The sequence below is a fragment of the Schistocerca americana genome, chromosome 1, assembly GCF_021461395.2.
Source record: "Schistocerca americana isolate TAMUIC-IGC-003095 chromosome 1, iqSchAmer2.1, whole genome shotgun sequence".
Lineage (NCBI taxonomy): Eukaryota > Metazoa > Arthropoda > Insecta > Orthoptera > Acrididae > Schistocerca > Schistocerca americana.
Window position 1 is genome coordinate 1,195,964,456 of NC_060119.1, and position 23,182 is coordinate 1,195,987,637.

A 23,182-nucleotide genomic window follows, 5' to 3' on the forward strand; every position below is an offset into this window, starting at 1 on the left:
TTCTAAACGAATACTACGTCTTCACTGCAGAAGCCACGGAAATCTCACAAGTGCACAAGTCCGCACTACGAAATATTTGTATCTCCAGCGACCACGCGCAAACTGCTTAACACTCTCCAAGTATTTCCCGCCATCATCTATCACGACTTCCTGTCCAGCACTCCTCTGTGTTCTGTGTGACCCGATGCTCCTCCTACACCTCCATAAAGTCCCTCCATTGTCTTCGGTAGTCACCTACCGTAGTAACGAGCGCTGTGATTGGCTAAAGCGCTCCTGGCGTGTCTCCAAGCCAAAGCACACTCACAAACATATTGAAACACATACATAATACTGGATTTACATTTAAATAACTTGAAACTAAATAAGTATTCACACGGCTGGTCGATAAACGCGCTCTGACACACATTATTAAATACATAAACAAATTAAATAAACATATATCACAGGAATAGAAGCAAAAGTAGCCCAGTAGCCTAACGTCTCTTTGCTTTCTAAAACACAGTACATATTTGACCAATTTCTTCATGAGTAGTAAACATCGGCTATAAACAGACATGGACGTATAAATATACTTATAAGCATGCTGCTACCATTTTTTCGTGTAACTGTGGAGTACTTACGGCCTGACTCAATCAATAGTTATCGGCCACTTTGACCTCCAGTAACTCATGTACTATTCACGTTACATGCCTGTAATTCATGCCAGTTTAGGTTTACACTAAAAGCATTTTAAGGACACCTCGATCGACAAAATCGGATGAACCGTTTATATTTTGGAAATTCATTGCTGGGAGTTACTTGTATAATTTACAGTCACGTACTAATCTTTAAACTAATAAAGACATTGAAAATCTGATTACACCATCAGAATTGTCGTACAAATAATGGTAATGTACATGTTTGTTTTTAAGGTATCATCATTCCTCTGGCTATTATTAATTTATGCATGAACTGTGAAATGTCTACCATTATGGTTTCACAAAGTCCGCCGTCTTTGGCATTCCCGGCATACAAATCTCCTTCATCGACACAAAGCACAGTCGTCGACACGGAGTCAACATGGAATTCTCAGCCACGCTGACGACCTAGACCACGCGCTGGAGCTGTCCCTCCTGCTTCGGCTAATGTTCGCCACCATGCGGTTGCTGTCGGCCGAAGTGGCCGAGCGGTTCTAGGCGCTACAGTCTGGAACCACGCGACCGCTACGGTCGCAGGTTCGAATCCTTCCTCGGGCATGGATGTGTGTGATGTTCTTAGGTTAGTTAGGTTTAAATAGTTCTAAATTCTAGGAGACTGATGACCTCAGCAGTTAAGTCCCATGGTGCTCAGAGCCATTTTCAACCATGCGGTTGCTGACTTGCCCCGGCTTGTCGAGCGGCCATTGCTGCCACTTAGAATATTTTCAGGGCGCCACAACTCGCCCGTTACCACACTGTAAGCCCTTGATCCATTATTTTGATTGATCTGAAAGTGCAATTGTATTATGCAGACGTTTATGGTTTCCTGTCTTTCTCAAGTGTATCTTTCTGAAATCGAAACTGGTTGTGGAAAACACACTCAGGTGGCGTGCGTACCGTGAACTTTATAAACTATTGGGAGAGTCATTGGTGAATTCATGGAACAGTAGTCAACGGAAGGTGCATCTCTCACCAACGCCCGCAAATGCAGATTGAGGACTATAGGACTGCTAATTAAGAGTACCGGACAGACAACAGCAACAATGGCCAGTACAGACTGCTAGCGCCGCCACAATGCGGCAGGTGGTACTCCGAGTCGCGTCCCCGCTGGCGGTCTGCTTTTAATATAGGCTGCGCCGCTGACGTGGCTAGCAGAACGCAGCTCCGAGATTTCGCCGAGCAGTCAAACAGAAGCCGCCGCACGTGCCGGCACTGGCTGGTGCTGCAGTGGAACCTCAAGACCCGTGGGAGCTCAGCAGCTCACCATCAGCGCCGACCTTCCCCTTCCACAGGCACAGTGGTATCCTTTCGAGGAAGAAGACCTTGTTTACCCTCACCATGAACCAGAAAGACGGCAGCGGGTAGGATGTTTTTATTCCGTCGTTTCTCCTCTTGTCATCTCTTATCTGAGGGACGCCACCCAGAGAAAAGGTTAACGTATGTGACATGCATTACTACAGTGATGGCGTAGCGGATACCTCGCATACTATCTATGTTTCGCAAAACATGCTTCAGCAACAATACTATGGCTCGTCATATTATGTTATTTTTACTCATTTATTTATCAAGTTCGAGGAGACGATGCCAGCAATGCCACTTGATCATCAAGTGAGCCTACAAATCTTACAGAATGCTGGTTAGAAAATTTACAAACAAATAATTAAAGAATTAATAAAAGATTAAAAGATGGAAAACCAGAGTACACGATAAATACATGGAAAAGTTCTCAGCTACTGCGAGGAAATTCTGTACAGAAATGGAGAAGTGTGCGCAAAGGCAATCCTTTAACTAAGATGTAAATACTTGGGATTTTGTACCCTGTTTTCTTTTTTTTTCAGTTCAGCTGGAAGTCTATTAAAAATAGCTGTTGCTGAGTAGCGCACACCGTTCTGTATACTTCTTAAGGCTGTCTTATCCAAGTGTATTCCGTTTCTCCTTCTAGTGTTCACTGAATGAATGTGTGCAGTCTCTTCTGAAAGACTGAAAATAGTCAACATCAGAGCCCACCGTGGAATATTTGTTCAGGGATAATAGAGAATTCCGAGACACCTGGAAAACGGCCTACATGTTCGCGAGCACTTTCCACAGGTCATGATGCTAGGTGATGTTATGGCAATATGGGCTGTCGACAGCAAGGTCTTTAGCGCCTCTCCGAAAGTGTATTGAGACGAGTGTCGACAAAATACAATTCACAGACCCACAAAACTTCAACTATAATTAACCACAATAAAGGGTTAGCAAAACATCTGTATACAAGCAATGACACACACAAACACACACACACACACACACACACACACACACACACACACATACATACACACGTACACACTCACGCACACACACACTAAGAAATATGAAATTTATGTATTGTGTTAGGACTAAAACTTAAGATTAAAATGGAAGAATGTGGTAGCAAGACAAAAAACATTGAAAAAATTCAGAGAAATGCAGCACATTTTTTCCACCAAACAGAAGAGAGGGAGCCATGGATATAATATGCGAATTGGGGTGCCAATTATTAAAGTAAAGGCATTTTTCGTTTCTTTCGTTTCTCCTCCGAATGCGAGAATATTTCGTTCACGCGTACCTACATAGTGAGAAATGATGATCATAATAAATTAAGATGCAGAGAGAGTGCGCGCGGAATGACCTAACTACCCATGTTTCCCCACCTGCTGATCGAGAGTGGAGCAGCGTTGAACACTCTGCCAGGAACTGACCTGTGAATGGCAGAGTAATGATGTGAATGAGGAAGTAGAAACAGCGTAGCTTATAGCTGTGGATGCCTAATCGCCAGAATAAAATGAAATAGCCAGCCACTCTGCACCATACTAAACTCTCCATCGTAAACTGTTAGGGTGAAGGGAAAACACTTCACCTCACCACGCTCGTCATCGGATAACACAGATGGCAGATCACCACCTAAATCTTCTTCTGCCTGTTCACCACAATAAAAAATGCACTCAATTCAATGGTTCATATAGCGATTTGAATGCCACAGACATCACGCACTAGGGGATCCTCTCGAAGTTGTAGGAAACCGAGTGTGAGGGTAAAGTGTCCAGTTTGGCAGCAGGTCAAGGCCTCTTCATCCCCCTGGCAGGAGGAACACCACGACCGTACTATTGGCTTCGCGACTCATAGCTTATTGCTCTTTACTGCGAGTCACGCCCCCGCCACAGATCATTCTAACCAACCATTTTTGGGCCAGGAATATTCTTGGTAATAGCACAGATTTGTTCTAATAACTCTGTATGAGATATTAAAGCAAAATGATGAAGCCTTCTTGTTTCAGTGTCAGAGAGAGTGGAAATCATTCTTATCCTTAGACTAGAAGCATTCAGTTTCTGCGCGAGATCTTGAACGTCATATGTCCAAGAAGGTCTGTCATCTAACTCGGCACTAAGAATTTGCAATGGTCGTCTACATCCTTCTTTAACCAACTGTGCACACTAAATTTCGCTTGTAGAAGAGTCCTGTGTCAGAAGACATATGTGCTGCGTTTTGTTACAGCTAAGCGTTAATCTGTTCTGAGTAAACCATGTAGTTGGGAGCTCCATGAAGTTGTGAGCTCCAACGTTAGGCGCGTAATGGGGCCCCTTAGGAACATGGCTGCCAAGGAGGGGAAGGAAGCCAGTGTACACTCCGTGTGCACACCGGGAGGAGTTATTTCGGATGTGGAACGGGTGCTTCCGGATGCCATGAAGAGTACAGGGTGCAGCCAACTGCAGGTGGTGGCTCATGTCGGTACCAATGACCTGCGTCACTTTGGATCGATGGACATTCTCTCTTGTTTCGTGTGGCTAGCGGAAATGGTAAACACCGCTTGCGAGAATCAGGAGGAGCTTACCATCTGCAGCATCGTTGATAGAACCGACTGTGGTCAGTTGGTGCAGAGCCGAATGGAGGGTGTGAATCAGAGGCTCAGACAGTTCTGTGACCGTGTAGGCTGCAGATTTCTTAACTTGCGTCATCGGGTGGTGGGTTTCCGGGTTCCACTTAATGGGTCAGGAGTCCACTGCACACGGGAAGCGGCTACACAGTAAGCGGTGGCTGTGTGGAAGGGACTGGGCGGCATTTTACGTTAGAGGGTCTCAGGAAACCCCAGAAAGGGCGTCTGTCTAAATGGGGGCAGGTAAAACATAGGAAGGTAGCTGTAAAAATGATCGGCATTGTAGTTGTAAACTGTCGTAGCTGTGGGGTTGGGAAAGAACCAGACCTCCAAGTCTTAATAGAAGGCATTGAAGCTCAAATAGTTATAGGCACAGGCAGCTGACTAAAGCCGGAAATAAATTCAACCGAATTTAACCGAATTTTTTTTTAAAACAATCTAACAGTGTTCAGAATATATAGATTAAATACAGATGGTGGTGGAGTATTTATTGCTATCAGAAGTAAAAGACTTCTAGTATCAGCCGCACGCAGTTGACTGTCCTTCATTTCAACTATGGATGTACGAAGTTTTACAGACGGTTTGACACCACCCACTAAACATTGCTGTAATACAATCCTTTACGACCGTGTATGTAATGCACAATAAATTCAGTAAAGTTATAACTCACAGCAAAGAAAAGTATTCAATTATTATCAGGCAAAGGTTTAACCAGGGCTCAATAGTGATAACTAAACAACAGATCATTTGCAAGAACTTTCACTGAGTATTATGATAAAAACCACCTGCAACCTATTCCTCAAGAAGCGTTGGTCTGTGCGCTCTAACTCCGAAACAGATAGACTAATAGAAAACTAAAAGTTAAGTGGGTGGTCACCAAATTGCAACACTGCTTTAAATCTAAATATGTAGCTGTCTCAATACCAAGCTAAAAGCATCAGCCTGAAACATCATCATTCAGAAAGTCACTTGGAAGCCCAGCTACAAGTCATCAGACCCTGCCTCCGATTCTCTGCTTGGGAGTGTGCATGCCCTGTGTCGTACAGTGCCCTGTGTGGTATAGCTTTACCTGTACAATGCAAATGGACGTCACATTGAGTGAAACTGCATGACTGCTATTGGATGTGTGAAACCGACACTTACAAAGTGTACGCTTGGCAGGTATTGCACCACCTGAAACACGTCGTGAAGTAGCTGCAGACCATGAAGAAGGTCGAAACACATCATCTACACCCTCCTCATGGCCATCAACCAACAAGATCTACGCTGATATCCAGACGAAGCTTCCTCATTTCAACGTCAGCGTTATGTCTCCATGTGCTGCCAGGGATCAACGGTGTTCAGCTAGATATTACCAACTTCAAACGTGGGTGAAATCTGCTGAGTGTGCACCACCTAGAGGTACTCTAGATTGGCCCACATGGATATCACTGAATAGGGTAACATCATGTGTTACTAAATCCAAGGACATCCTCGTCAAATTGGGACACTGCAAATGATCAAGTGAATTGGGGGCAAAACAGACAAGGATCACAGATGTGACTGTCCATGTTGCACTGAGTCACACTCCGATAAAGAGATGATGAAGGCTGAAAGAGGTGCTGTTGCTATTACTCAATTCAGGGCTAATATACTTTAGTACTATGTTAAATTATGTACAGTGTTGTTGTAGTTCTAGCCATCGATATTGTACAGTCATGTGATGTAGGTTTTTGTATGGCTTATGACTCGAGTAAATAAATGAAATCTGTAACTCAAGTAAAATATTATAGAACAGAGCAATGTTTATGAATTATCTCTTTGTTTTGTATTAATATTGACTAAAAGTGTTCATTTTAACAGTTGCAACTTATTGTAGTGGGATATGGATTTTTAATATGAAAATGAGAACAAAGAACTAGATGCTAAAACTTTTTGGAACGGAAAACGGAAATATGAGAAGAATATTATTGAAATGGACTTCAGCAGAAAATGTAACCTGGTAAGCAGATGGTAGATGGGCCAAGGAAATTCATCGTTTCATAGTCATGGTGAGACGGCGACTTAATGGAAAATGATATATGACGTTAGAAAACATGCATGGCTGGGAATTGCTGACTATTATTATACATCGAAAAGTCTAGAGAATATATGTCCAAAGGTAGATTTAAAATGTCTGATGACAATGACGACGATGATGATGATTTTGGTACTGATGAGGACTTCCCCTTCTGTACCAAATGCTTTTTCGAAAGCAAACATCTTTTGGAGTGTGTTGTTGGTTGGTTGGTTTGGGGAAGGAGACCAGACAGCGTGGTCATCGGTCACATCGGATTAGGGAAGGATGGGGAAGGAAGTCGGCCGTGCCCTTTCAGAGGAACCATCCCGGCATTTGCCAGGAGCGATTTAGGGAAATCACGGAAAACCTAAATCAGGATGGCCGGACGCGGGATTGAACCGTCGTCCTCCCGAATGCGAGTCCAGTGTCTAACCACTGCGCCACCCTGCTCGGTAGTGTGTTGTTGCTATAGAGTCATTAAAATTGTACCTTTAGTGTTTATCAATTCCTCCAAATAATAAATGTCTACGGCTGGAGAGAATAAATGCGTCAACTACACGTATATCTACACTCCTGGAAATGGAAAAAAGAACACATTGACACCGGTGTGTCAGACCCACCATACTTGCTCCGGACACTGCGAGAGGGCTGTACAAGCAATGATCACACGCACGGCACAGCGGACACACCAGGAACCGCGGTGTTGGTTGTCGAATGGCGCTAGCTGCGCAGCATTTGTGCACCGCCGCCGTTAGTGTCAGCCAGTTTGCCGTGGCATACGGAGCTCCATCGCAGTCTTTAACACTGGTAGCATGCCGCGACAGCGTGGACGTGAACCGTATGTGCAGTTGACGGACTTTGAGCGAGGGCGTATAGTGGGCATGCGGGAGGCCGGGTGGACGTACCGCCGAATTGCTCAACACGTGGGGCGTGAGGTCTCCACAGTACATCGATGTTGTCGCCAGTGGTCGGCGGAAGGTGCACGTGCCCGTCGACCTGGGACCGGACCGCAGCGACGCACGGATGCACGCCAAGACCGTAGGATCCTACGCAGTGCCGTAGGGGACCGCACCGCCACTTCCCAGCCAATTAGGGACACTGTTGCTCCTGGGGTATCGGCGAGGGCCATTCGCAACCGTCTCCATGAAGCTGGGCTACGGTCCCGCACACCGTTAGGCCGTCTTCCGCTCACGCCCCAACATCGTGCAGCCCGCCTCCAGTGGTGTCGCGACAGGCGTGAATGGAGGGACGAATGGAGACGTGTCGTCTTCAGCGATGAGAGTCGCTTCTGCCTTGGTGCCAATGATGGTCGTATGCGTGTTTGGCGCCGTGCAGGTGAGCGCCACAATCAGGACTGCATACGACCGAGGCACACAGGGCCAACACCTGGCATCATGGTGTGGGGAGCGATCTCCTACACTGGCCGTACACCACTGATGATCGTCAAGGGGACACTGAATAGCGCACGGTACATCCAAACCGTCATCGAACCCATCGTTCTACCATTCCTAGACCGGCAAGGGAACTTGCTGTTCCAACAGGACAATGGACGTCCGCATGTATCCCGTGCCACCCAACGTGCTCTAGAAGGTGTAAGTCAACTACCCTGGCCAGCAAGATCTCCGGATCTGTCCCCCATTGAGCATGTTTGGGACTGGATGAAGCGTCGTCTCACGCGGTCTGCACGTCCAGCACGAACGCTGGTCCAACTGAGGCGCCAGGTGGAAATGGCATGGCAAGCCGTTCCACAGGACTACATCCAGCATCTCTACGATCGTCTCCATGGGAGAATAGCAGCCTGCATTGCTGCGAAAGGTGGATATACACTGTACTAGTGCCGACATTGTGAATGCTCTGTTGCCTGTGTCTATGTGCCTGTGGTTCTGTCAGTGTGATCATGTGATGTATCTGACCCCAGGAATGTGTCAATAAAGTTTCCCCTTCCTGGGACAATGAATTCACGGTGTTCTTATTTCAATTTCCAGGAGTGTATATTCTGCGAATCACTGTAAACTGCATAACAGGTGGCACGTCCCACTGTACCAGTTATTTGGGCTCATGCATGAGCGCGGAAAAAAAGAGTGTTTAAATGGTTCAACACATACCTTAATTAATCTAATCTTATCCTCGCTTATCCCTATTGAAGCGATATGCAGGGGCGTTGTAGTATATTCCGTGAATCATCATTTTAAGCCGGTTCTTGAAACTTTATTAATAGACTTCTGTTTAAACCTCTCAGTGAATATTGGATGGGTTACAATATGCCGATTGATACAACTATTTCGATCTGACTCTGAAACACAGAAAGATTCGAAATATTGTTATGTCACAGGAAGTGAAGAGCATGTTATTACCTGCACAAAAGAAGTCCAATGTCCTAAATAACGCATCTCACAGTCGCAGTAGAGTACTATTCACCAAGTTGTAGAAACTTTAAACGAAAATTTCAAACCCTTTTAAGTATTAGTGTTAGAGAAAGTAACGACAGTTACCCCATGGAAATCCGTGCGAAAAATGTATAGCTACCGTTCACACCATCAGAGCGCTCTTTGACTTACCTTCATATTATGAAACGGGGAAAATTATCAACTTTCAGCTATTATTTAGCATTGTTTACCGTGAGAGTAACATATACAAAATATAACCTGCCGCTAAGTTTCACTTTCAAAGGGCAGATCCTGTTTGATCACAATATCAAAGAGAAGGTAATGAATGGTTTGTCGTCTAAATAAATTTTCACCTGCTGTTGGATGAAGCTTTGTACAGTATTTCATGCAACGACACGTTTCTCGTGATGTAACAATTGAAAGTAACCGCTGATAATGTTTATTTTACGAACTGAAATTTTACGTCTGGTTCTAAAAACACGCGCAAATCGCTTCGTTACATTTAGCGACCTTTTCGTACAAGAATATTGCTGCACATACGTTACTTCCTCCTTTTTTCATTTTCAGAAACTGTAATCAAAATCTATAAATTTAATAACCTATCTTCTTACATCTTCCCTGGGCTTAAATATGTGCTTATATTTATTTTACGTTGTACGTTTCTTCGCCGTGGAACCAAGATTTATTATATTCATACCTTTCAACGTGCTGTTATCAAAGTATTCTGAGGAGAGGTACATCCCAAAAAGCTATAGGTACGCATACTATCACATGCTCTTCCAACTTGTTTTAAAACACCGCCCATAGAAACGGCATTTTACGGGATTCATAGCATGGATTGTGTTGGTGATAGAAAAGTAGAGTCAAGATTTTTGAATAGCCCTTGGCTTGGGACCATTGTACATCCAACAAAAGGATCATCTTACAGAATTTACATTACAGTACAGGGTCAAAGTTTGAATATTACACACTTCCTCCAGCTTAGGGAAATGGAGCAAATCTGTTAGTTCTTTTTACATTAGGTGTTGTCTACGGTGCACTTTATGGGGCTTATGGAGGCATCATTTAGATCATGGGCGGTTCCTGAAGAAAAAAACGAATTAAACGGTTTTCACCGTATTTTAGCCATCAGCAGGGGCCATTCAAGTAATTAAATGCGGCAAATAGCTCAAAATTTAGCAGCATATTCTCTAGAAGTGCCATCTTATCGTTTTTAAAAAAGCTATCCTTAACCGAGAAACACCCCAAAAACCTGCATTGTGTATACCAAAGCCGATCCACAGTTTCCAAGACGGCTATGCACAGAAAATGACCGAAATTTTGACGATATGCGTATACAATCTCGGTCTTCAACAGTGTTGAAATTTTTTTGATATGATTATCCGTTTCTGAGATACAGAGGTTCAAAGTGACCCTATAAGTACACGTAAAATCCAACGTGAGGCAAAAATTTAGTTTATGAAGTGACGTAGTACACGGAAATATGCTGTGAAGTGTCTTCGTTATCATGAGAAAGTTCTGGGAATCTCACACTATAGATCTATAGTACATTAGCTTTTCTTTATGTAAATGTCACATGAATAAACTATCGACATTTTAATAACCCATAAAATTCTTTTCATGTAAGTGACATACCTTACTGTAGCATGGAAAAGAAGGGAACCGACGAAAAAATACTCCTATCAGAGCACAAAAAAGGCGAATATTCTCCTGTTTAAAAGACTTACTGAAAGTTGAGGTACCCACTGCCCCATTCTATCTCCCACAGAACCTTAAAGAAATTTCCCACAAAGTTGGTATGCGAACCTTCTCATACCAAGAGATAATATCGTATAAAATGCTTGTTTGACCATAAGCGCTTTTATTTAGACCCAAATATCGACCGGTTTCAGTCACGGACCATCTTCACGGATAAGGACTAAAATGTTTTAAACCACAACATTACTTTTGCCATAACTTAAACAACGTGTAGAGCATCTCAGGAACATCAATAAACGACACAGGACTTTTGGACGCAAATATACTAATACCAAGAGTACACAGAAAATTAAAGCTATATTAGCACTTTAGTGTTTCTGAACGGCGTGGTGCAAACCTTTCATTTGAACCCCTTTTAGCGACTTGCGTGTCCCCAACCTACCTCAGTGATCCTACCGGGAAAAGGAGACATACCTTTTAAAATGGAATCCGTACCAAGCATCGTCCCTGACGAATCTTTACGTCTCGAGAGGTGAAGGCCAAGTTAAAGGTGCACTAAAGAAATCGGTTGTGTGGCCTTGATTCAGGTACGCGATTTAGTGCTAGACCAGCAGTACCGACTACCAAAAAAGTAAAAGTCTTGGATTCTATTTATTTTCCGGATATCTGAATTTTTTTATAACTTCTAAGTCAAAAATAAGGCCACATTTTTGTGGGAATAGTCCTAATAAATACTGATACTACCCATTGTAATCACAAAACTATGTAAGTGAAGTTTAATACCTCTAAAACCGAAATCGTAAAGATATGTTGATAGAAATTATTCTTGTACCTTAATGTTTAACAGTTGTATTTTCGACTTAATGTTTCTTGGAGAACATTATGAATTAGAAACTCCAGACTGGTTTGAGATAGTAACACAAGTACGAATAATTATGTTTTGGAAAGACAGACAATCAAAACTGTTCTCTCATGAAACACCATATCTGATTGCGTGATAGTCCGAAGTATTCATATGGTCTCGTATTTCAGAGTGGAGAACCAACCTAAAACCTAATTCGGACTTGTTACTGGAAGTCCTGCCGTGGGGTAGGCTTCTGTGGACAGAAGTAACAGTTCTGGTTGTAGATCAGTCATGTAATCCCGTTCGCCTTCGGACTTGTATCATGTACGTTCCGTTGTAGGTATTTTATTTGCTTTCCTGAATATCACATTTCGCCGGCTCGTCGAGTGAAGAGGGGAGGAGGGGTGGAGGAGGGGAGGCTAAATTCAAATTGAGTTTTCACGGTGGGCAAACATATTCCGCCGGAGCAAATCACATCAATTATTTGTCGTCGTGAAACGCGATCCGAGGCGATTGTTTTCATCGGAAATATGTCAACATTCCATTTACAGCGAAAGGCATAAAGCACGTTGCCGCTATGTTCAATAAACTCCAGAAAAATTTGCATATAAGGTAGCTAATGAAGCTTTTAAAAACTTTATGACATATTCATAAATCAGTGAATTAGCACCATCCAATAATATACCATCAACAAGATTTATTTTGAGTGACAGCTAACACGTTTTGCGAGTAATATCAGGTTTTCCGCGCAGTAACTTGCTTTAATGGCTTATTCGCCTGATATATCGAGTAACAGCTACTATTGCTGCTTGTTATAAGTGCACGAGATGCGTATGTCGTATGGAATTTTCGTATGTGTCTTGCAATGCGCGTATTTATCGACAATGAGAATATCAGCCCGTGATGTACGGCGATTCTACGGGTTGATTCACAGGAGTGGGATCACCACTCTGAAACAAATATGGCTGAATATACACAAATTTAAGTCCCTCTCGATGAAAAGATGATCTCAGTGCATGCGACTTGTGTTAAAGACTTCAGAATTCACGCCTCATATAAGGATGAAAACTCAGTAATATGTGGACAACGAATTAAGCTGTTCAGATGAAAGATACCAACGTTTTTCTCTGTCTGTATGATATTTCTTATAAACCCCTTTCCATTTGAAAATTACATCCAAGATGCCAGCTTCTATAATGGCCACCATACTGACAGTATAGCCTCACACTTATTACCCTACTTTATGTTCACACAACTGCTTCTGTTCCAGAAGAGCGATTACACATCCAGGGACCGCCCTGTACTTGTCAGCGAAACATGAGAGAATTAACTGAAATAATTTGTTCAGTTCTGATGTTCATCGTCGGACATCTGAGGTTAGTCCCACACAACAACTTTCGGTGAAGGCATCAGGTCATATATGAAGTAGAGTGTCAGGCACTCTCAGAGACATCTTGTACTGAAGAAAATGTATGCTTCACTGAACACTATTTACCCAGATCGATAGTCGATAGAGGGCGGGAGTTGTTTCCGTGTCAACTACAATTACCATTGGCGAAGAGTTCTCGGGCTTCCAGCCGGGTGGCGGTGTCTTCAAACAGCGACGTTTCGACGAGTGACATACTCATCATCTTCTGGCGAAGTGCCGAGACTTTGTGGATGCCGGTCCCTTTATACCTGCGGTGTGCCCCCCACCACCTGGCCGCGGGAGGCTGGGTCCAGAGGAGCCGGCGGGCGAGGTGGAGGGGGAAGCGGGTGCGCCGTTCGTGTCTAAGTCAGAGCATTCTGATTGCGTCTCGTGAGCTGGACGGTTCTTGTTGCGTTCCTGGCGTATTGCGGCTAATGCTGGATTCCAGGCCGCGCTCAGTTGATAGCCTTCGTCCCTGTTCACAAGGTTCTCGTGGACCCGTATTTCTATTGATTCTTTAATGACGCTATCCCAATAGCTCCCGGCTCGGCATAGCACCCTGGTGTTTTCGAAGTCAAAGGTGTGGTTTTCTTTGATGCTATGTTCAGCTATAGCAGATTTCTCTGTCTGTCCAAGTCGAACATGCCTGATGTGTTCCTCGCACCTTTTTGAGATGCAGCGCTGCGTTTGACCAATGTACTGCACACCACATTCACAGGCAATGTTGTATATACCAGGTGTGTTTAGTTTGAGTGGGTCTTTAGCTGAGCCCAGCAGCTCTTTCGTCTTCGGCGGTGGTCGGAAGACGGTATTTATGTTAGATTTTCTTAATAGCCTCCCGATTTTGGCTGATGTGGGCCCCAAATATGGAAGAAAGGCGAGTCTCTTGTTAACTTCCTCTTCCTCTTCCTGAACTTTGTCAGCCTGTCTCCTCTTGAAGGCCCTGCCAATCTGTGTTTCACTGTACCCGTTTTTCCGAAATACCTCTCTTAGGTGGTGTAATTCGTCTGAGAGGCTTTCTTTGTCACAAATGACGTGCGCCCTATGCACCAAGGTGGTCAGTACTGACTGGCGTTGTGCCGGATGGTGGCAGCTGGTTGCATGGAGGTACAGGTCTGTGTGTGTCTTTTTTCTATATACTGAATGGCCCAGCGTGCCATCCGCTTTCTTCCTGATCAGTATGTCCAGGAATGGAATACAGCCATTCTCTTCTACTTCCATCGTGAAGGTTATATTCTCATGTATGCCGTTTAGGTGGTCCATAAACTCCTCCAGTGCCTGCCTGCCATGCTGCCAAATCACGAAAGTGTCGTCCACATAGCGGAAGAAGTGCCTGGGTTTACGATGAGCAGTTTGTAGTGCCACCTCCTCAAAGTGTTCCATATAAAGATTCGCGATCCCTGGAGCAAGGGGAGATCCCATGGCCACTCCATCCACTTGTTCATAATGCTCTCCATTGCACTTGAAGTAGGTGGTCGTAAGTGCATATTCAAAGAGCTTCACTGTTTCAGGCTCGAAGTGCCGATTAAGGAGCGCCAAGGCGTCTTGTAGCGGTACTTTTGTGAACAAGGAGGTGACGTCGAAGCTCACGAGTAGGTCATCACTCTGTATTCGGATGTCCTTCAGTATTCTAACGAAATCCGCGGAGTTTTTCACGTGATGACTGCAGTGTCCCACCAGTGGTTTCAATAGTGTCGCCAGGTATTTGGCCAGTCCATAACTGTGCGAGTTGATAGTGTCCAGAATCGGCCGTAGAGGCACCCCATCTTTGTGAATCTTGGGCAACCCATACAGGCGCGGTGTCGTTGGCGCTCTGGGATACAGCCGTTTCTGCACTGCCTCTGGTAGATCTGAGTCCTTCAGTAGCGCCACGGTTTTCCTGGTCATCGTCGATGTAGGGTCCTTGTTGAGCTTCCTGTAGGCTGGGTCTTGCAGCAGAGAGCAGATTTTCTCTTGGTAGTCGACTGTGCGAATCATCACCGTCGCATTTCCCTTGTCTGCTGGGAGGACCATGATGTCAGCATCATCCCTCAGTGCGCGGATAGCCTCTCGCTCCTGCGCAGTAATGTTAGCTTTAGGGAGTCGTGACTTGTCGATGATCCTGCAGGTCTCCCTTCGGATCTGCTCAGCTTCCTCCTTGGGTAGGCCCCGGATAGCTTCCTCTACGCTGCTGATGATGTCCCGTTTCGGTATGGTCCTTGGTACAGGTGCAAAGTTCAACCCTTTCGTGAGGACAGAAGTTGTGGCTGCATCTAGCACCTTATCTGTCAAATTTACAATAGCTCTGGTGCTATTTGTCACGTTCTGGGTCGACTGAGCTCCAGAGAGTCTGCCGAATTTGTTGATCTGTTTTGCGGCAACATGTCGTTTCTGCACCTCACTGTCGGCGTGAGAGCTGCAGTCAACCCACTCCTAAGTGTGTGCCGGTAATGCTTCTGCCATTTTCAGGTGACATGCGATCAGGATGCGTGCATTCTTGTCCAGCTCTTGCCGTGTGTAGTGAATGCGTTCCCTGACAATGGCCATCCCTGCTCGCCGTAAAATACGTTCGGTTTTCTTCGTTTTCACAGGATGTCTTAATTCCGCAAATCGTGGCAAGATGTTCTTGCCTCGGCAACGTTGGAGGAAAGCCAGTGAGCTGAGCAATTTGGCTTTCCTGTTGCGTTCTTTCTGCAGCAGCTTGAAGCTTGCCCATTTTCTGTGGTGTGCAGTGTAGACTACGGTGTAACATCAGAGAAGAGCCGTATCACACAAATCTTAGCTGTGGTTGAAATAATAAGCATTCAGTCGTATTTTTTCGCGATGAACTCAGTGTGTTCTTCGTACCCGCGAACACTCCTCCTGCGACCTCGCAGAAGGACGCTCGCGCGCCTATCCCAGCGGTTGTCCCAGCAGCACCGCAGGTGAGAGGCGCAAAGAAGACAACCGCCGCCCCAGCGGAACCGGTGGCGACGCCGACCGCTGCGGGAGCGTCCATCATCGCGACAGCGAGAGCGAACGGCATACATTTCTCCGACGCTGAAGCGGCGCAGCTTACTGAACAAGCGGAGCGGCTCGAAGCTGCAATGCAGAAGACCTGCGCCGTGCAGTAGAGGAGGACGCTGAACGGTAGCCGATCGCCGCCGTTCTGCACCAGCCTGATGAAGCTGCACCAAGTCACTGACGACAAGGCGCAGCAGAGGGCCTAACAGCAACGCATGCGTTGCCGCGCCGGACTCTTTATGTTACAGGGAAGAAGCCACTGCGGCTGGCCCAGGAGACTACAAGCGAGCCCAGCCGCAGCACCCGGACTGACCCAGCTAACGACCACGCAACATATAGGTAACGATGCACGATACCTCATGCTAACCTTCCCTCACTTTTCATGCTCTGTCGCAGCTAGCAAGCCGCTACTGCCCTTACTACCCGTCCTACTGTCGCAGAGGTTTTTTTCCCTTGGCGCTGGCCTTGGCACTTTTTTTCCTCTGCTCTTACAACCGCTACCCTTCGATCGTTTTCGACCACTTCTATCTCCTGATGGACCATGTTAATGAGTAATCTTACCCAGACGCATGGATAACATCACAGCCTGCATCCTGTGACGCCTGATTCAAAAACTAACATGTTTACGGAGGTGACAGTAGAACGTTTGATTTGGTCACCACGTTGGAGCGGGCGTGGAGAGGCCCCATCCTTTAGTGTGTTCTTTGACAACGTAAACTGCTTTTCTAATTTTTGCACAACGTGATGCTCTTTTTCTATTGCTTAATCTTATGTGGAACGTACTATAACTTGTTAAATCTCATTTAAAATAAAACTACGCATTATGAAGGACATAATGAAAATAAGATTTAACAAATTTTGTTTGGATGAGGAGATTGTTCGTGAATACGTTAATGTGAGGATTAACAATAATTCTGCAGAAACGGTACGTGTGAAATGCAAAGGTGAGATTCTATGGATAAGAACTGAGATTAGGGAGGCATAAAAGATTGAATAAAAATGTAATTTAGAAGCTTTCAGAATTCAATTATTTCTAGGCACGGTACTCTTGCCGTTACAATTTTCATGTGTTTTTAAAGGTGTTAATAATGTAGTGTACAATGAGCAGAAAAAGATTGCAATGAGACATAGGAAGAAAATCACTAATTTAAATGTATGAATAGACAAAAAACAGGAAAGCAAGCATGAATTTGCAGACAGAGTGTTTAATCTCACGAAAATAAAAATGACGAATAATGAAATGGATCTTTTGAATAAGGGTTTGCATTTTAGTATTGCTGCGAAATTGAGCCCAGACATAATTAAAAATACTACTTCGGAGGTAAAAATTGCGTGTGACGTGGCTAAACTCAATAAGTTTGATCAAATGGACACAAGAGTAAAAATTAATAAATGTCTGTCTGCAATAGGTAGTCATGAACGAAAAAATGTGAAACATGTAGAAGCACTTAAAAGCCTAAATCAAAAATTGGAAACGGGCAATGCTATAGTTACGAGAGACGACAAAGGAAATTCGGTTGTCAATTTATGACTGCGATTCCATTCAAAAAACCGAAAAATTTCTTGCAGATGATAACATAGTTGAAGTTAAGAGAAATCCTGTGAACAAATTCCAGTCATATATAAGGAAAGTAATTGACAGCAATATATTTTTATTTCCGAATGTAAAAGAGAAACGTAGATTAAAAATTATGAAGCCGTCCATTCCTGTGCTTCGTTCACAAATTAAGTTGCACAAGAGAGGGGAACCGATTCGACCTATTATTAATAACATGTCATGTCTCAATTACAAACTGAACCGTGAATGCAACAAGACACTAAGTGCAGCACATACGTACAAAAAGTCACCAATGTCAAGAATAATTAGGAATTTGCGAATGAGATTAAAGCTCTACCGATCCCAGACGGAGCTATATTGGCTTCTTTTGACATCATTAACGTATATACTTACGTCCAATAAACGATACGTTGGAAATTATAAGGAGGAACTTGCTAACACATAGGATGATTAGTCAGGGTGAAATAATAGAACTATTGGAAATTTTGGAACTTCTGATGTCATTTAATTATTTAAGTTTAACAACAAAATTTCTTATCAGAAGGATGCGCTCGCAATGGGCAACAGTTTGTCTGGTACTTTATCTGAGGTATTTATAAATGAGCTACAAAATAATTTTGTTGAACAAACTCCTGACATCTGCGAGAAAATTGTCTATAACAGACGATATGTAGATCATACTATACTTCTGTACAAAGGAAACGAAAGTGAAATACGTGGGATAGCAGTAAGGATGGTTGACATGCACGGAAAAATTAAATACACAGTGGAACTGGAAGAAGGAAGTATAAGATTTATGGATCTTAGGTTGACTAAAAGAGACAGAAAACATAAAATTAGCATATTTAGGAAGACTACGGCCACTGACACTATTATAAGTGCAAGGTCCTGTCACCCCAGTAAGCATAAATGGACATACTTCAGAGCTATGTTTAACGGGATGCTAAAACTGCCGCTTACCCCTGATGACGAGATAGAGGAATTAACTGTAATTAAACAAGTAACCAGGGCAAATGGATATAAAGATCGTGACGTAATGAAACTTTATTACAAATTAAAGTCAAAAGTATGTGACAGGAAGAAGCCAATAGAACCAGAGGGCCAGACGTTGGTGGGTATGCCATACAATGGTGCGTTTTCAGATAGAATTGCGCAGGCCTTCGGAAAAACGACAACAAAAATTGGGTTTCAAACGAAAGATACACTTGGTTGTAAGCTACGGCACAAAGTTGGCAACGACTGCAGTAAATATATGGGATCTGGTGTTTATAAGATTAGCTACCAGGACTGAGACATTTTTACATCGGTCACACAGGAAGAACCTTCTAAACTCGTTTTACAGAACATACATATAAACAAGAGTGCTTTCGGTACACATTTGGACAGAGAAGGACATTCGGTAGGACGTATAGATAGTAATACGAAAGTGTTTCATAGAACAACAAAGGGACAGTTAATGTACCTGCTCGAAGAAATGGAGGTTTACGAACACAGGAAACAACAACGACAATTATTGCTGAATGAACAGAACGAGTTTAACCTGAATGTTTACTTTGATATATTCAGAGACGTACTAGTTTGAGTAGCGTGGAGCACTCCAGCGGATTGGCGTGTGCCAACCGCCGGCAGCAAGGAGATTGGGCCGTCCTCCGTGAGCTCAACCACAGGGAAACAAGGAAGTCACGCAGACAAACCACGACATATCCGTCATCGATACTACATTCTAATATAATATCGATTATCAGTTTTCTATTTTTAATCAAGGTACATTAATTTATTAATTGAATTATGATTTCATTCACTGTTAACTGATCTTAGGATAGGAAATTTTGTGATTTTTTAAAATTGTTGTTTTATACTTTTCACACTGGCATTCATAAAAGTTGTATGTTACCTAATCATTTAAATGGTTCAAATGGCTCTGAGCACCATGGGACTCAACTGCTGAGGTCATTAGTCCCCTAGAACTTAGAACTAGTTAAACCTAACTAACCTAAGGACATCACAAACATCCATGCCCGATGCAGGATTCGAACCTGCGACCGTAGCGGTCTTGCGGTTCCAGACCGCAGCGCCCGTAACCGCACGGCCACTTCGGCCGGCGTTATCTAATCAGGCTAAGGGCTGTATTGTATATTGTTTGTACATTTTATGGATTTGAAATATGGGGCTAATTTCACATACAGTATGTGAATATATGTTTTTAATGTCGTTTAGCCAAGGGGGAAATTTGTAACTAAAGACAATTCATATCGCATTTTAATCTTTATACTAGCGACACTGGTTTACTATGTACTCTGGCTAAAGTGCCCTCTGCTGGCATCAGGTTTTGTATAAATACTGACGTTACCTGAGTATTAGCACATTCACCGCCACCTTAATCAGCACCACCTCCTTCCCCTTACCCAATGTGGTCTCCGGCCTTCCTCCTCTGCCGCCGACCAGCTCTTTAACCTTATCAATCTTCTTTCCCTCCAACTTAACTCCCGTCGCTCCGCGATCTTTGTTTCTCTTGACCTCCAGAACGCCTATGACAGTGTCTGGCATACCGGGCTCCACTTCAGACCTATTCTCTCCCCATCAACTTCGTCCGTCTCTAGATACGTCTCTGACAGGTGACACGAGCATAACCATCCTATCTGGTCACCTGCATCAATTTATGTCCAATCCGACGGACTTGGGCAATTCCAACAGGACAATGCGACACCCTACACGTAGAGAATTGCTACAGAGCGGCTCCGGGAACACTCTTGGGAACTGAAGCACTTCCGCTGGCCACCAAACTTCTCAGACATGAACACTACAGAGCGTATCTGGGATGCCTTGGAACTTGCTGTTCATAAGAGATCTTCACCCCCTCGTACTCTTACGGTTTAATGGACAGCCCTGCAGGATTCACGGTGTCAGTTCCCTCGAGCTCTACTTCATACTTTAGTCGAGTCCATGCCATGTCGTGTTGCGGCACTTCAGCGTTCTGGCGTGGTCCCTACACGTTATTAGACACGTTTATCAGTTTCTTTGGCTCTTCACTGTATATGAGAATTGTTTATTAACCTCTGCAGACAAATTTAGAGTGTTCACTGATACCGTATGCTAACAACATGACATAGGCGAAGAAAGCTGGAGACTAATATTCTCCAGTAGCATTTGACGAATACAGGGCAAACAAGAGGAGCGTATTAACGCTACTGATTGAGCCGTGGCGCGCCTCTCGGGCGCAAGACGCTATCGATGACTCCTCTGGTTGAGGTTGGCACTATGTGCGATCGCGAGCGCCTCCTATCGGAGCGGGTCCTAACGGGCGAGTGAGTGCGAGTACGGGAGTCTGGGGCGGACAGCAGGGGAGAACGGACATTGCGGCCGCACTCTGAGGCGACAAGAGGCGAGTTGTTGTGCACGGCCGAGAAGGGAGCGTTGAGCAAGGCGGCAGTCAGCATCGCTTTCCGGCGGACAGAGAGTTGCCGCAGTCCAGCGAGCAGACACCACTCCGGGAGCAGTGCTCTGGTTTGTGGACGTGACGTGGGTCGTGTTTTGGCGGAGTATAGTTTGCTTGGTACGCATCTGCTGCTCCCTTATGCCCACGTGTGTTGTTCTGTCCGTATGTGCATTGAAAAGGTTACGCTCCGGCTGGAACAGTGGCTTGTGCTTTACGTTCATGCACCCTGACTCATTTGTTTTGCTGCAGGCAGCTGTAATTTCAGAGACTTTTTTTTTTTTTTTGTCGCGATTGTCTTAGTCCGGTGGTGCCTAGTATCCCAGAATAACACAGCTAACGTGTGACCTGTTTTGGGTTTTGGAGTCCTGTTTGGGCAACCTACTTATCATGCACACAAGTGTATTGCTGCCGAGTGAGGTTAGCCCTAATCTTGTGAAACTGAGCTTTCAGTGACTGGCTCGTCTGCAAATTAATTAATTTTACATTTGTGGTGTGTTGTTTTTTGCTTTCAATGGTGAATTTCTTGTCATTCATTTGTGTATGTTTCGCCGTTAATGATAACTATAGGATAGCAAGGTCTTGAAGGGCTTGCGTATCGTGACTGTATTTTGGCTACTGTTTAATTTGATTTCTTGTTTATCGGTCTGGTGAAAACTTATGCCAAGTTTACTAATTTACGCCTGTGGTCCGGATGTTGGTTTGAAGGTAAAACCGTGGGTAAATCTTTACTGGACCTAACTCTTAACTGATCTTGCTTTGAACTAATGCTATTATTAAATCGTTTCTTGTGTGCTATAAATTGTATTACCATAGACAAGGAGACAGGGCACATTCTGTGGTCGAGGGGTAGGCACGGTTGCTGCTTTGCGCGTGGCGTCTTGTCGCTCGCTATCATTTCACGCGTTAGTACGGGCGACGTGAGATTTGTTTGCTCGCGTTGTATGGCCGCTAGTCAGCTGTGCCTGCTCCCGCTTCAGGGTGTGCCGTGTTTCGTAAGGCGTACGCCGACTTTCAGTCACTGTTACTCCTATGTTGTCGTCGATCGCTTACCGAAACGTTAGTCTGTTTTAGCGCGATGGCCACTGGGCCGTGACGATATTGGTTGATGACCAGCGTTGGGGCGGTCGTCCACTCTGAGTGGCTTCGGTCTGTTGGACTTGGCAGTTACCTTCTAGTTAAACAGATCAAACCTGTTTATTTGCTGTAAATTCCTAAGTAGTTTGTGAGAAAAGTTGTAACTCAGCTCTTCATGATTTTACACAATTCAAGCATTTTGGTAAGGCATTTTCCTATCTATGTTTTATTTAAATGAGAAACCTTTACTGGGGTGATTCACCTGTTGAAGCTTAACATAAAATCTGTAACTTAGCTTTCATGATTTTACGTAATTTAAGCATTCTTGTAAAGCAGTCCTTTATCTACGTTTTATTAATTGGTAATTCTTTATTGGGGTTATTCACTGGTTGAAGGTTAACATATGTTTGTAAGCAAGTTTATGTCCTTGGTTAATTGAGATTTGTTAAGAGCCTTTATTGCTGGAAGATCATTAAAGCTTGGGTGCTAGTAATTGTGAATACTGTTGTCTGTCTATGTTGTGGGCTACCCTTCCACTTCCACAGCCAAGCTGTCCTATCTACCAGCACACTGATAATGAGACAGAGCAGTTGCCAGTGAATAACGCTTTGAGTAGGGTTGTGTATCGACTGTCAGATATGTTAAGTGGCAATATGTCTGCTACAGAGGAGCAATAACGTATATTCACCTCTCGTCGCAGACAGTTGGGTAGGGCAAAGGAGCGAAGGGCTTAGGGAGGGTTTGAGCGGGAGATAGGGCGCTGCGGCAGCAGAGGGCACACGGGCCGGATGAGGCTGGCGGTTCCTTCAACTGTTGCAGTTATCGTGATTAATTAGAGCCACTCGCTCTTGGTCGGCGCTGGGGTTTCTCAGATAACCGCGCAACCATTCCGTTTAAGCTTTATTAATTAAGTGAAGCCGCGAGGTGCGCCGGCGGTCTCAGAGGCGCGGGGTAGTGCCGGGGCTCCGACACGTGCGCCGTAATCACAGCCGGAGCCAGCCGCCGCCGCCGCCGTCGCAACGACTGATTATCCCGAACTGCGGGGGTACACCTGCCTACTGCTGAAAATAAAAAAGCAAACCGAAACAGCCACGGCTCCCAGAAAATTTTTTTAAATTTTAAACTTTCATTGCACAGTACGACACTTAAAAAGACAAATAAGAGGATCAAACTATTGCGCCGGTA